Genomic DNA, 14199 nt, shown 5'->3' with positions numbered 1-14199 from the left:
ACGTAAAGACAATTGTAGAAGTTGATGACATGATTGCTATATTTGTGTTTATTCCCACTCAACATATTACCTTCTACGCTTTCTTTTTGTTCAAAGCATGATCTTAAAGAGATGTTTAAGTTAATGGATGTAATGCAGGGTATCTACACTGTATCGGCGCATGTTGGTGGCCCTTTGTGATGTAGTTAAATGCACAAGGGTGCAAGTTTAAAGCTACAGAGTGAAAGTTGGTTTGGATCCTCTTCATTTCATTTGTTTAGCTTTTCTGTTGTGTTTTTTTTCTCTACTTACATGTATTCCTGTGAATAAATCCTTGTTAAGTTAACCCTTTACTTTTCCTTCCATGTGTATTTTCTTATGTACTGTGAATGTGAAATCCTAACTGGTACACTTGATCTTGTGTCCATCTGAAAGTGGCAAGTCTTTAATAATTTAGATTGCCTAAAGAGTATCCCATGATGATAAAGGAAAATGGAGAGATTTTTAACTCTGCTGGTCAGAGGTGAAGCCACACCTTTCCATTTTTCAAGTGCTGCATAATTAATCTGCAAAACAAAATTAAGCCATAACAGCCTTTTTATAGATTTAGTTTCTCACCTTTGCATTGCAGAATGGATACTGGATAACAGTTTAGGGGTTTTTTTGTTTGTTAAGAACTTGCTCTTCTTTGCATGGTTCTGTTCTTTGAATGTTGAATGATTTAGCCATTGCACTGAAGTTTGAGCTGTGTGAGTGTGAACTTAAAAATGCTGTTTAAAGAGTTTAGATTTTTTTTTTAAATGCATGATAGCGTGCATGTTTTACATGACACACACCCCCCCCTTTTTTTTTTTTTTCTTTTGGCTGTGCAAATTTTAATGGATTATGCCTGAAAAACAGTTTGGACATGTACTGTATGAAGTACATTCAGTTATGCTAGTACATAGTATTTATTCAATTTGGTCAAAATTGCATGTGATAACTTGCTTTCAAATTACATTGCTTTGGTAGAAAATACAAAATTACTTCTTAACTAATAACTCTGAAGTAAATTAGTAATAGACACTAAAAACACTTTAAAATTAAATTCTGGAAGGGGAAAAAAACCCCCAAGCCTTTAAAATTTAGCAAGGTGGGATATTATTTTAGACCCAAACTTGCTTTATTTTTGAGTGTGTTTGAACATTAGGGAAGAGTTTCAGAGAAATGGCGTTAAAAAATTTGTAGAATAGAAAACCTACCCAAATAGTACTGTAGCGTAACAGCTAGAATCTGAGTTTAACTAAACTTTTTAAATTTCAGAAAGCCCCTTTAACCAAATAAAACCACTCCACCTCACCTCAGATTAGTTTAGGATGCCACTTTTGTACATACGTATTTTAATAGGTATTTGTACAGATGTGAACTGATCTGGTATAACAGCAAGGTAAATAATTAAAATAAGTCAGAAATAAACAGTACTGACAAAATAGTCTTTTTTATCAGTAAGTTCTCTCATGGTCTGTTTTAAAGCAAATAAACCATATTCCTAAAGCATAATATAGCGCAGAGATTTGCAGAAGCCATTTAGGTTATAATGTGAGGTAAGAAAAGTTCTGAATCAGCATTAACAGTTATTCAATTATTGCATCATGGGATATATAAAAAGCATCTTAATTCTTGTGGTGTAGTCTTGACAGTTCTTGAATGTTGACTGAATGTTTATACTGGTAGAATTGTGAGTTTGTCTTTGTTACATTCCAGTGTTTCTGCCTCTTGGCATGCTAAAAGCACGGCTTACTTCATTTGCTCCTTACACACTGAATAAAGTGCTGTTAGTGTGCTAAACTACAGAAATAGCCGCTGCTAAGTAATGGTGTAGATTTTCTACTTGAATATTTTTGTTGTAGGAACCTCAGGAGGTCAGTGTTTACTGTTTTTATATATGCCTTTTTCCTGTTTTGAGTTTCCCTTTTTGAAGGATTCTGAGAGTGAACAAAAGCTGCTGATCAACCTAAGTTGGTAACAGAAAGTGTATTTAAAATCCTTATAAATGCATCTTTTTGGCAGTTCTAAATTGCTGTTAAATTAGTCTTAAGTGAAGTTCGATACTAAATTTTTTTCATTACACATTCAGGAAACAGCTCTTTTCATTTAGGGAAAAAGATTAGAATAGTTCATTATTTTAACCAGTGCAAGCAAAAATAATCAATTTTGTAAATTTTTTCCAAAGCTTGATTATTTTCTAAATCAGTGAATATGTATATATTTAAATTGTAATAAGCTAATTCTTATGCTTTAGTTTATTGCTCCTTAAAGCTTGTACTCAAAAGATCACTTTTAGAAGAATGGGTTTAAAATTTATAATCATTATAATTTTTAAATGTTATGAAGTAGCATAAATTTTGTAACTAACAATATTGATACACACTGTGATTTTTTTTTTTTTTTTGGGTTAGGACTTTTATGTTAGCATCAATCTTAATTACTTTAACTGCATATATTGTATAATAGTAAAATGTATATTTTAAAACTTCAAGTGGCTTTCCTCAAGTGAAACTCATTGCTACTTAGAAACATTCAAATACTAGCTTTATCTCAGGTGAATACTCTTGTACCCTTTTTGTTCAGAACACATGCTAATAAAAGTGTGTCTTAATTATATCAGTTTATGTATTTCATTTAGGCAGCTCCTCTGTCTTAAACTTACTCTAAATTAACCTTCTACTGTGGGACAATAATGACTTTTGCTTCACCTATTTTATTCATATTGAATGTATTAACAGATACGGTGCAAAAACATTCTTCCCTTGAGGAGAATGCATCCATATTCAAACAACTGAAATATTTCTTGAAGAATGCTTTAAATGCAACATCATATTGGAAATTGTTTGTTTCAGATTTTGTCAAAGAAGGAAGTTTCAACTTAACACTAATTGCTTCAATACTATCTCTCTCATGAGGATGATAGACGCATAAAGCTTCTATGTAGGGTCTAAAGAGTAACTTTTTGCTTAGATAAAGGTTAACCTCTACAGTGAAAATGACTGCTGTAAATGGCAAAACATCTTGCAGTTATCTCAGATAGATGCTGATGTAGTTTGCTTACGTATTTGTTATATACTACATAAGTATTTCCCATAACCTCATCTTGAATAAACAAAGCTTGATCAGTAGCCGTGTATTTCACTCACCTATGCATTCTCCAGAATGACTTGCATCCATCAGTCGTCTAGGTATTCTTCTCCAGTAGAAACTGGGTTTTGTCTGCCACTGATGCTTCCTCTTTGCACTTAATGGTTGGAGCAAGCCAGTTTTAGATTATTATTTTAAATGGGAAACTGAGGCGAGTACTCTTGTTGCTGGCCTTGTAGAGTATATTCTGCTAAAATAATGATACTTACTCACTTGAATGTACTTATATGGGGGAAGTTTAAAATGGCTCTATCAGATGAATGCCTGTGTGGTGGTACAGTATACTTTAAGTAAGCCAAATTCACATCTCGAAGAATTCAGCACTTGTAGTATAGTATCATTATTCTATAAGCTGGTTCTGTTGTGCTACTTTCGCCTTAGGTATCTATTTCCTTCCTTCGGGTGAGCAACAAAATTGAGAAGGCTTGGGTGTTTTTTGCGAGGACAGCAATTAGAAAAAAAGATTGGTATAAGCAGGTTCATTTGGCTGTTGAGATCTCCAGTGTAATACTATCTTTTTTCATGGGAAGAGATAGGTAGTTATGTTGTATGTTGTCTGACTTACTAATACTAGAAACTTGTAAAATTTTTAATTGGATGCAGTATACAAAACAGTTTAATATGAAAGATAACTGGATCTTTCTGCTGACAACTTAGGTTGTATGAGTTTTGCTTGAAAGCTTTAAATCTGATGTTTCTGTATCTGCCACAATGTTGGAATGTTTCCTTCAAACATATCCTCCTGCAACCTCTCAAACTGTACTAATTTGAGTGATACTTCTTGAAGTCTGCCTATGTGCTAACAGAACTTCATTTTAAATAGAATATGGTTTTAATTTTTGATAAGCTGCTGAATTTTAAAGAGTTTTTGGGGCCACCAAATATTTTGGATCATGCAGAGAATATATATTGTACTGTAGTAATTTTGTATTTACATTTGTATGATGTGACATAATAGATGTGAATGTTAATCACTGCTTGACTATGTTAATAAAGTTGTTTAAATATAGATGTTGCATTCCAATTTTTAATGAAAGATGAAAATTTCATGTTTAATTTATGTTTTGCCTGACTCAGTATTGCACTCTTCTGGTTCACACATGTAAGTTCTGGAGTCTCTTGAATAAGGATTTTCATTTTATGTGAAAGAAAATTATCTTTGGGTAAGTTAAGGTCAGTTCAGCTTAGATGCTTCATGCTGCTTGAGGGCAGATCAATGCAGAAATAGGAGGTTTAAGTGAACTGAAATTAATACCTGTTGGGTGATACTGGTAACTGCTTCACTACTGAGAATTGGTACATTGACTGTATTTTAGTTTGAAACAGCTGATGCTTGCTAAGTCTGACCAAGTAGGAAAGGAAAAAAAAAAATCATTCTCATTGCTTGTGCTATCAATAATGTGAATAAATAAAGGAGTAAACTAAAAATAAATTAAAATTGTTCAAGACCTTGAACCAAAACTTGCAGTGGTCTTAGTCTAATTTTACCTAGCTTTTATGGGACTGTGATAATACAAACTATTTAAAGATCTGCCCTTCTGTTTATGTAACTTCCTGATATAGGAGTCTCAAAATGAAGGTACGAAACTAACAGTAGTAGCTTTCTGGACAAAATCCACCAATGGGATCTATGTTCACTTCCAGTATTTAACAGTTGGTCAATAGCATTTAGACAATTACTTATGTAGTACAGATAGCTTCTATAGTGTTATGATTGAATTCAGCAAAATGCATTGTCATGATACAACTACTTACTATAACAAAATTTATAGTAGAAATTAATTGCTGCATACTCAGCTGAAAGTCTGCTTAACGAAGGACTGATTTCTGCCTCCAGAAAGAGGAGAAGGCCATGGAACAGCTGTTAACAGCAGTGTAGGTGTGCAGAGACCAAGCTGATGAGCAGAGAGATCAGTTCCTGTTGGCTGAGTGCACCAGTGGCTGTTCGGGAGGGGTGGGGGGAAATTTTCTTTCTGTTTTATTTCAAGTAGTCCTCCCCACTCCCCTTATGTTGTGGGGTACCTATGACTGCTGTCAGCCAGATGTTTTGTTCAAGTCTCCCACTATCAAGTTAGATCCTGATCTTAAGCTGTGGCCTCTAATTGTGAGTCTGAGGTTAATTACTACCTGTATATACAAACAAGAGGTGAGTAAGTACTAGCTGACTAAGTTCGTGGTCAGATTGCAACAGTGCAAAGGATTGTACTTCCAACATAGGTCATTCTATTTCTTTAAAAAAAAAAAAACTTTTACATCTAATTTAAAGATGTACATGAATGACAAAGCATTTCAGTAGGAATACTGTGTGTGTAAAATTATTTATGTAAAGTGCTCACAGAGTAGATGTTGGTAGCTTTTGCTACCCCAGAATGACTCACAAGGAAACATACTGCTTATATAAAGTATTAATATGTAAAGTGCATTTCTTTCAGAGGCATATACCCTTGTTTTGCATAAAATGAGCAGTATATACCATCGAAACCTCCCAAAAGACACACAAATGTTAATCTGAATAATGGCAGACTTAAGATGAGGTTGTTTCCAATAATCAGTCCACTTTTTAAGGAAAACAGATGCAATTATGCTGCACATGTATTAATGCATATATGTGTAATTGAGGGCATATAAATAATTAATTTTGAACCGTACAGTTTTTCAGGGTTTTTTTGTGACACCAATTCTTTTTTGCCAGACTTTCATTTGAATTATGAAAGTGAAAATTGAGGTATTTATTTTGTAGCTTCAGGTATAAATAATTTTTGTTGAATCTTAATTTATATTTAAAATATGGAAATAAAACATGTCAAACTGTTATGCTGACAGTTTTACCCATTTTTCCTTTTTTTACTGGCCCTTGGCAAAATAGTCAGTCGTAAGTTTCCTCTATTTATCCAGGGGAACTTAAAGTCTTCCCCTGTGTTTACCGCATACAGGTTAATCTGGATGCATAACTACTGCAGTATTAATACAACTGATACCAATATTCTGTAATTTTCCATTATTTCACTCAGCACCCCCATTGCTTAATACAAATGCCAAATTGAATTTTGTTTCTCTGATAAAGTACTGTACACAATGAGAAGCGATGTTCATTTGCCAGTCCTTTTACCTTGAAATGATTGTCAAGGAATGCCCTTACATGTAGGACATACTTAATTTGCAGTTTTCTCAAGCTATCTTTAAGCTTTACATTCAAGGTGACTTGTTGAAGGGATTCTGTGGCTTGCAGACACACAAACTGAAGGGTTCCGTAGTTTGAAAACTCGTAGTGAGTTAGACTATTAAAAAAAAGAAGGATTTGCTTTAAAACTAACAACCAAAAAAAATGCGAACTCTTTTACAACTAAATCCTGAGGCGATACTTTTCTTCCCAGAACTGCATCTTGACACAAGGCATCTTTCAGTCTCTTCCTTTAATTTAATCATTATCTCAAAAGGGAATTTTGAGTCATCTTACATGGTGGGGTTTTTTTTCTCCTTAATGCATTGATGGTCATTGTCTTGCATATACATTTTTCATTCTGAAATGTATGCTCAAATAAACATTTTGGAACCATGTCCAAAATAACCCCAGGCATGTAAATATGTGCACCTTTTCCTTCTAGCTTTGGAAATACTTTGGAAGAACAGATTAATCACATGACAAAGTAAGAATTCAAGTATTCCTTTTCTTTAATTCTTTGCATACCTTAGCATAAGGGAGTAAGACAGCTGCATCACTTTCTCCAGTACTCTGCCACAGGAAGATGTAGCTAGTATTAGTTTTGTTTATCCCCATCATCCTTACTGAAGGCTTTACACACCAAAACTATTGTCGTCTTTGGGCCAAAACCAGATGGAAGATAGCTGGAATCTTGGACCACAGCTCTCGTTTGTTGCAGGCATTCACTCATCTATGTAACTGTTTCTCAGTCCATAAAATGGCAGTGTTTGAGAGGGTTGTTGGGCAAATAATTGCCCAACGTAACAACTCACGAGTTTGGCTTGTCTAATTAAGAACCATAGGCATCTTGGCTACTTTTATTACTTTTTAAAAAAAGCAAACCTCAGTATCTTAATTTCAAATTTGGCACAAATAACAGGATGTTACTTGACGTGTGGAGACAGCAGGCCCTCTAAATCATTGCTAATACAAGTGCGCATCTTCATAAGCACTTGGGCTTTAAGAGTTTTATCAAGGTGATAAGGACACTATGAAGTTCATGTCTGTCTTCCAGCCTCTCAAGCTGCCATTAGTAAGCACTAGTGTGTGTATCTATGGATGTTGTGAAGAATCAAAGGTAAGAATTATTTTCGCATAGCATGACTTCTGCCCAAATGCAAACCATTCACTGCTCATCCTGTTCATACTGCCATTCTGATTTTTAATGTGCAATCCTAATTAAGTACCCGTATAACCAAATCATTTTACCCCTTTCACAATATTTCAAATAGCTGCTTCTTAGCTAGATAGCTAAAAGTCTGTCCAGACTAATATCTTTCTTTTTCATTATTAAACACAAACACCATTTATTCCACTATGCTGTACTAAGAATACTTTCCTGAGATACCGTGTAACCTTATTAGCTTAGCTTCAGACCCTTCTACCACCAGTTACCTTTTCTGTTTCTGTCATATGTTATAACCAGAGCAGAGATCTCTGTGATCCGGACACCGCATTTTGCTTGTGTGGTAGGTACTATGGAGCACTTTGGTACTAAGTGAAGTTATACAATCAGAGCTTGCTGTTCTAAACACTTCAGATGTGTTTGCTTTTCATTGAATTCAAATGCTTTAAATATTTCAGTCTTCTTTCATTTAGGTTATTTTTACTAGCTGACTGCAAATAAGAAGCTGCTCCAAGTTCATTGATTGACACGTTTGCAGGTAAGTGCCTAAAAAATGCATGCAATGTCAAATATACTGATACATCAACAGCATAAAGACAGTATTACAGTGTAATAATTTATCATGTTATTTCCCGATCTTACATAGACTATAGATGAAAAAGCTCAGTATGGTGTTTCTGTAGTAAGGCACCTGCTGAATATATTAGAAATCTCCCAGAATTTTTCATGCAGGGCTGAAACGTGACTAGAAAAAGTCCAAAATGGAATACAACCATTAAACTATTTCAGTCTGTCACTACTAATGTTCACTTAACACTTTCTAAGCCTTACATTTGATTGAAGGTTGATTTGATGAAGCAGGCTTTTGGTAGCAATAGAGCAGAAGAGTAATAAAGGTGGAGTATTGGCACCAAGTGACTCACTGTGAAACAATGCTGTTGGGTTCATAATTTTAAGTAATTGAAGTAATGAATGGAATGCGATCAAGCTTGGTGACTAGATCAATGTAAGTGTGCATTTAAGTATTTAGTGAGTCAGATGATGCAGCCTAATGGAATAAATCATTCCAGGGATGTTGAAAACAGTGTCATTAAAACTTGCTGTAAATGTTCAACAGAACAGAACAGAAATCATTACTAGCTTTGAAAGAACTTCGATGAGGTATTGCACCAAGTTAAAAAAAATTCAGTTGATCTCTTACTGTAATAAATGTGGCTATCTATAACTCTATGCACAAGTATTCTTTTATCTTATACTCAGAAAAAGTGTTAGAAATATCCATCCTACCCAGAAGTGTAATGTAGGCCATAATCTCACCAGGGATCTCTCATCAGACAGCAGTTTTGAGTTTGTGTATATGTTTCAGAAAAGGGCCTAGCCTGTCTTAAGATTGTGTTGGAGAATTCCCAACACCCTTTGAACAAATTATATCAAGTTCGCTATATTTGCTGCTAACTTTGTAATCTCCTTCTCCTAGCCAGATTTTTGTTCCTAAGCTTTTCTAGCTTTAACTTCTGTCTATAGGATTTCATTACACTTTTTGTACAAAAAGGCTGCAATAAATGTCTAGTCATGAAGGTAATGTGTAGGTCGTAAGCAAGTGAATTATTAAACTTCTGGGTAACATCTGCAGGTATTCAGATACAATTGCTTGGTTAGAACATACTCCTGGTGGTTTTTTTAAATCCTACAAGGTAACCTGACAGCACTTACCAAAGTTAAATGACTCTTGAAAGGGACTTACCTAACAATTCATTCTGTCTTCCTTTTCCCCATCTTTTGTTCTGCACCACATTGGTAAACAGCTCCGGGCTTTTATACCTCCTTCTGGTGCTCATAATCTTTCAGAACATACCTCAATTGGCAGTAAAAATTCCTGTTTACCTATGAAGATTCATTGTGTAGTTCTTTTAACAGGGACAGTAAAGAAAGAAAAAGCATTTTTCAAAGCATATCCTCAATCTGGTGTATGAAATATGTAACTGGTATATAAAAGAAGCAAATGGAGGTGGAGCCATTTAGCTTCTCTTTAAAAATAAAGTGCAATGTTAGATTATATATTTTACCTGAATCAGTTTCTTAACAATTTTTAATTTATAAAGAACTTTAAATATCAACTGGCTCTTCGGCAGTTCATTATGACATTAAGTAATGTAATAATCTGAATTATTTTTTGCAGTAATTTGGAGTCTTTTTTCTTTTTTTCATCTTAAAAAATTAGCACATCCAGTTGTAGGCCAATGTATCAAGGGTTTTACTAATAATTGAATGCAGTTATTTTACCTAGCGTTCATAAGCCATTTTCAAATGGCTTAGACATAAGGCAAATTAACTTAGTTACTACAGGTAAAAATACAATATACAAACTTTATTTTTCAATCATATTAATGTCTGTAGTCTAGACGCACTGCATCTTTAGTATCATATTTGACAAGTTCTTTTAAGTAACAACTTAGTGTATATAATGCCACATCTCAGATGATGTATACCCTTTAAAAGAACTGATTGTTGAAAATTTATAAAAGCAGGAGCTGGAAATATTGGAGGATAGGTAAATTGAGATGCAGAGAGCAAACTGCGGAATCAGGGATGCTTTTCTGAGAGGGGAAGTTGGAGCTAAATACATCCTTTCACATGTATGCAATCCACATTAATGCCAAATGGCATCATTTTTCAAAAATTAGGGTTATATTCATAAAATAGAACTGTTAACTAGTATAGCCAAGAAGTCTCTGCAGTTCTTCATACCTTTCCTGTGAGGTTCATTGTTGCGGTTCTTAACCTTACTCTCATGTAGACAGCAAAAGTGGGAGAGGAATTGCTTTAACTCTCTACTAAAAAGCTAGTAATACAGAAAACTACTTGGATCTCCCATGAAAGCTGCCGAGAATATGCAATGGGACTGTTTTTTTTATTATACAGGACTCACTGTGTAGTTATGGCTATCAAAATAACGTTCCTTTCTGTCTACCCCCATTACACCAGGAGAACAAAAGAACAATTGTACTGGGACAAACAAAGAGTCTACCTAAGCCAGTAACCTGTGCTTGATAACAAATACCTAGGGAAGAGGATAAGATTAAAGTACTATATATGATACTATTGCGAAGTATTCTGACAGGCTTCACTAACTTGCAGATCAGGGAGTTCCCGAATAAGTGATATTGTCTTTGTATTTAGTAATCCATTATGGATTTCTCTGTCTAGAGAAGCCTAGAAACCTTGTCCAGCTTCCCGTTCCTTCTAGCTTGACTGAATTCTCTGCTTGTGCTTTCATTAAGATGTATTTTTCATCACTAACTCATCTCGTCTTTTACTACTCATGAGTTCTCTATATCGTATTCTTTCTCGGTCATCTCTTTTCCAGCCTGAAGAATCCTGGTTTACTTGGTAGATGTTAGTTCCCACACCTTGGATTCTTTTTTTTTGCTTTTATCTTGGGTCTTCTGGGTTTTTTTTTGGTTTGTGGTGGTGGGTGTATTATTGAGGTGGGGATGGGGCGGGAGGTTTTTTTTAGGATAAGGGGTAACGATACTGTGGACAGCATTCATGGTGCAGGTGCCCACACACACAGGTTTACAAACTGGATGAGGTTCTCTGTTCCTTTCCTAATATGTCTAACAATTCGTTTTGAGTATGACTGAGCATCAATCTCTGCCTTTAAGTACTGTATTTAGCTGGTCTCTTAACCTCAAGATCTCGTGTGCTTGTCAGCTCAGAGTCTGTCACCTTCTAGAATGACCTTAATAAACTGGCTGGATATTGACCCAGCACATAAAATCACCAACCCAGCACATAAAATCACCTCCCCATCACACCTCCATATGCTTCTTTACACTGAATTTTAAATTCAAATGCAAGATACAGAGTGCTGGTATCTGCTAATACCTGCTGCCGGGTATTGTGCAAGAAGCATGACTGAAAAACTGTAGAAACACCAGCTGGGTATTGCCATGGCACTGACCTAGCACATGGACTGATTCTTCAGTCATGCTCACTACATAATATCCAGCAGCATGTAAAGCAAGGTAATGAGTAATCTAGGATTTTCTTACCCAGGCCAGTCTCCAAAGAAGAAACATGCATAATATGACTATCCTTAGTAAGGATTTTTCAGTATGCACTACTTGAAAGAGAATGTAAGTGACAAGATTGGCATGCAGCATGTGGGATGGTAAAGTTTAAGAACTGCCCTTTGTTGCTGGTAGAGCTCATTTTGTGATGGTATATGGAATTAAAGAGAAAGTTCACTCCTAAGAAATTAATTTTATTGTGGAGAATTCCAGTGTGCCTTAAGAATGTAACTATCCTGATCATCATCCCTATCGAAGTGGCTTTCTATGTAACTGTATCTATGCTGTAGGATGCCTTAAGGTTCAGGTCTAAGATTTTGCATTTCACTCAAATTTTTGTGGAAAGCTGTTGTTGAAAACCTGAGGATGGGTTTGATATTTGTGTGATGGTAGATTGCTGCAGCACTGCAGCAGTTGCTTCATGTCTTGATGTAGGAGTAGATAAGGGATTACTACATAGCTTTGAAAATGTGGAAAAGGGGAACTTTTTCTATGAAATGTAGAAGTGAACCTGACTGTCCTTCCATCATAGCACAGTATCTGTCCCTGTGAAAGGTATTTTTCTATCTTCTATGGAATAAAAACCTTCAGCTCTGATCATGCAGCTTTTATCTCACTGTTTGCCCTGCTGTACATCCTTACAGACAGTAATGAACGCTGCAAAAAGTACTATGTTCATACCTTTCTTCAGATCATAATGCAGACTGCTTACTTGTATCAAGTAAGCAGATGCATATAGTTTTTCTTAAACATAGTCCTATAGCATGTTGTTACTGTTTAGAATTACGGTACACATGCTTACTACTATTATCAAGAGACAGAGATCCAGATCTAACAGTCTTGGGACTTTTAAGAAATTTTGATTATGAAACGGATCCAGAAGTTTCCTCTGTTTTGGCATTGACAACTTAGCAAACTTTGGGAGAACATTGCTAGAAAGAAACTCACTCCTAAACTTACCACGGAGCTAAAGAAAGTGATGGGCTAAAGCTACAGCCAGTCATCAATGACTGTAATACCTGTTCAGAATGATACTGTTCAGCTTCCATGAAAGTATCTTTGGTAAAGGTAGCTGAAATTTTGTAATGCAGAATGAATGACACTGACTTATATTGATATGAATAATAGGGATTTGGCTGTCTTGTTTGCCCTAACTAGTATTTTTTTTTGCCTAATGAAGTCCTATAGCTCTGTAAACTTCTTAACTACATTTTTCCTAACCATTTGGCTTTCATGGAAGTCTTCAATAAGCATAAATTTTATGTAAGTTGTTGAATTCATCAGGTTCTTAGGATGACTTGAATGTTCTGCTCTATGCCTTCCCTAATATCTTCAGAGAACAAAGGCCAAAAGTGGACGCAGGTGAGATTTTCAAACCAGAGCTGATAGGGTTTCCATGAGGGGGGTGAGGGGGACCTTGAATACTAAGCATAGAATATCAGCTTCTTACTTTTTGTAGCTTGGATAAAGTTTTGTGCTGATGAAAGCATAAAGCTGCAGCCCCTCACATCATTGCTTAGACCTGGCCCTCTATTTTTAGTCATTAATGAAAACCTAACTGCTGTCTTGGGCAATGAATCGTCTCATTAAGGTGGAGCAGGAACTCTTTGGGGTCCCAGAAAGAGCCCAGTGGTGCTGACTCTGCCATGAGGAATGTATTAAGATACTCCCACTGAAAAGCAGCACTCCAGGTACAGACTGGCCCCTTGAGTGGCTCTGTGGTCTTGTCCAGCAATCAGCATCACCCACTCTAGCTAATAATCTGCATCAAGAGAATGAAGGGTCTGGAAACCGAACTGTCATTGAAGGAGCTGAAGGTTTGAAGTAAACAGTTTCTCCAGACTCTTTGGCTTTAAATGAAGTGCATCGTTCTTAAGAGCATGCCACTAGAACTGTAAAATCCCGTGAAAGGAGGCAGCTGGGAGGGTACGCTAGGCTTTATCAGCAAAGTTCACAGCAGCACTAGTCACAACCTGCTTTGGAGGATCTTCTGCTACTTGGCTGGGACGATGCCTGGATGCAAAGCCACTTCAAACACCATGCCTCTCTTCTCCTCCGTGCATTGCAGCACTCACTGTAGCTGTTCCCTAGAGGTTACTGAATACGTTTGAGGGGTTTTTACTCGAGATTTCTGAGTCTGCCCTCTGCAACTATGTTCGTATTTCTACAGCTGAGGGTTCCTTCACTCACGAGATGGCACCCCGCCCTTCGCCGTGGACTGGAGTTGCTGGACCGTGCGTGTGCTGCGGTAGAAGCGCCGTGCCCTGCCCGCCGGCGGCGGGTGGCGGGTCTCCGCCCGGCCGCGTATGAGGAGGCAGCAGGCGCGGGTGCGGGGTGCGGCACAGGCCCCCCCGCGACAAGGCCGCGCCGCCCCTACGGCTGCTGCGGCGGCGCCATCTCTCAGCGCATGCCCCACCAGCCGGGGGCGGGAGGGAGGGACAGGCTACGCGCCTGCGCAGGAGCCTGGGCGGCCGGCGGTGGCTGGGCGCATGCGCAGGGCCGGGGGTGGCGGAGCGGTGTGGAAGGAGGCGGTTGCACCGTAACGGGAAGGGTGGCGCGTCGCGGCGGCGCCCGTTTCCTCCGTCGCGTCTCGGCAGCTGAGGCGGCCGGGGCTGGGCTCACCGGTGGCCGGGGCGGCGGCGGGG

Source organism: Gavia stellata, chromosome Z (genome assembly GCF_030936135.1).
Source record: "Gavia stellata isolate bGavSte3 chromosome Z, bGavSte3.hap2, whole genome shotgun sequence".
NCBI classification, from domain to species: domain Eukaryota; kingdom Metazoa; phylum Chordata; class Aves; order Gaviiformes; family Gaviidae; genus Gavia; species Gavia stellata.
The sequence above is the reverse complement of the archived record's forward strand: the minus strand, read 5'-3'. Positions refer to the sequence as shown.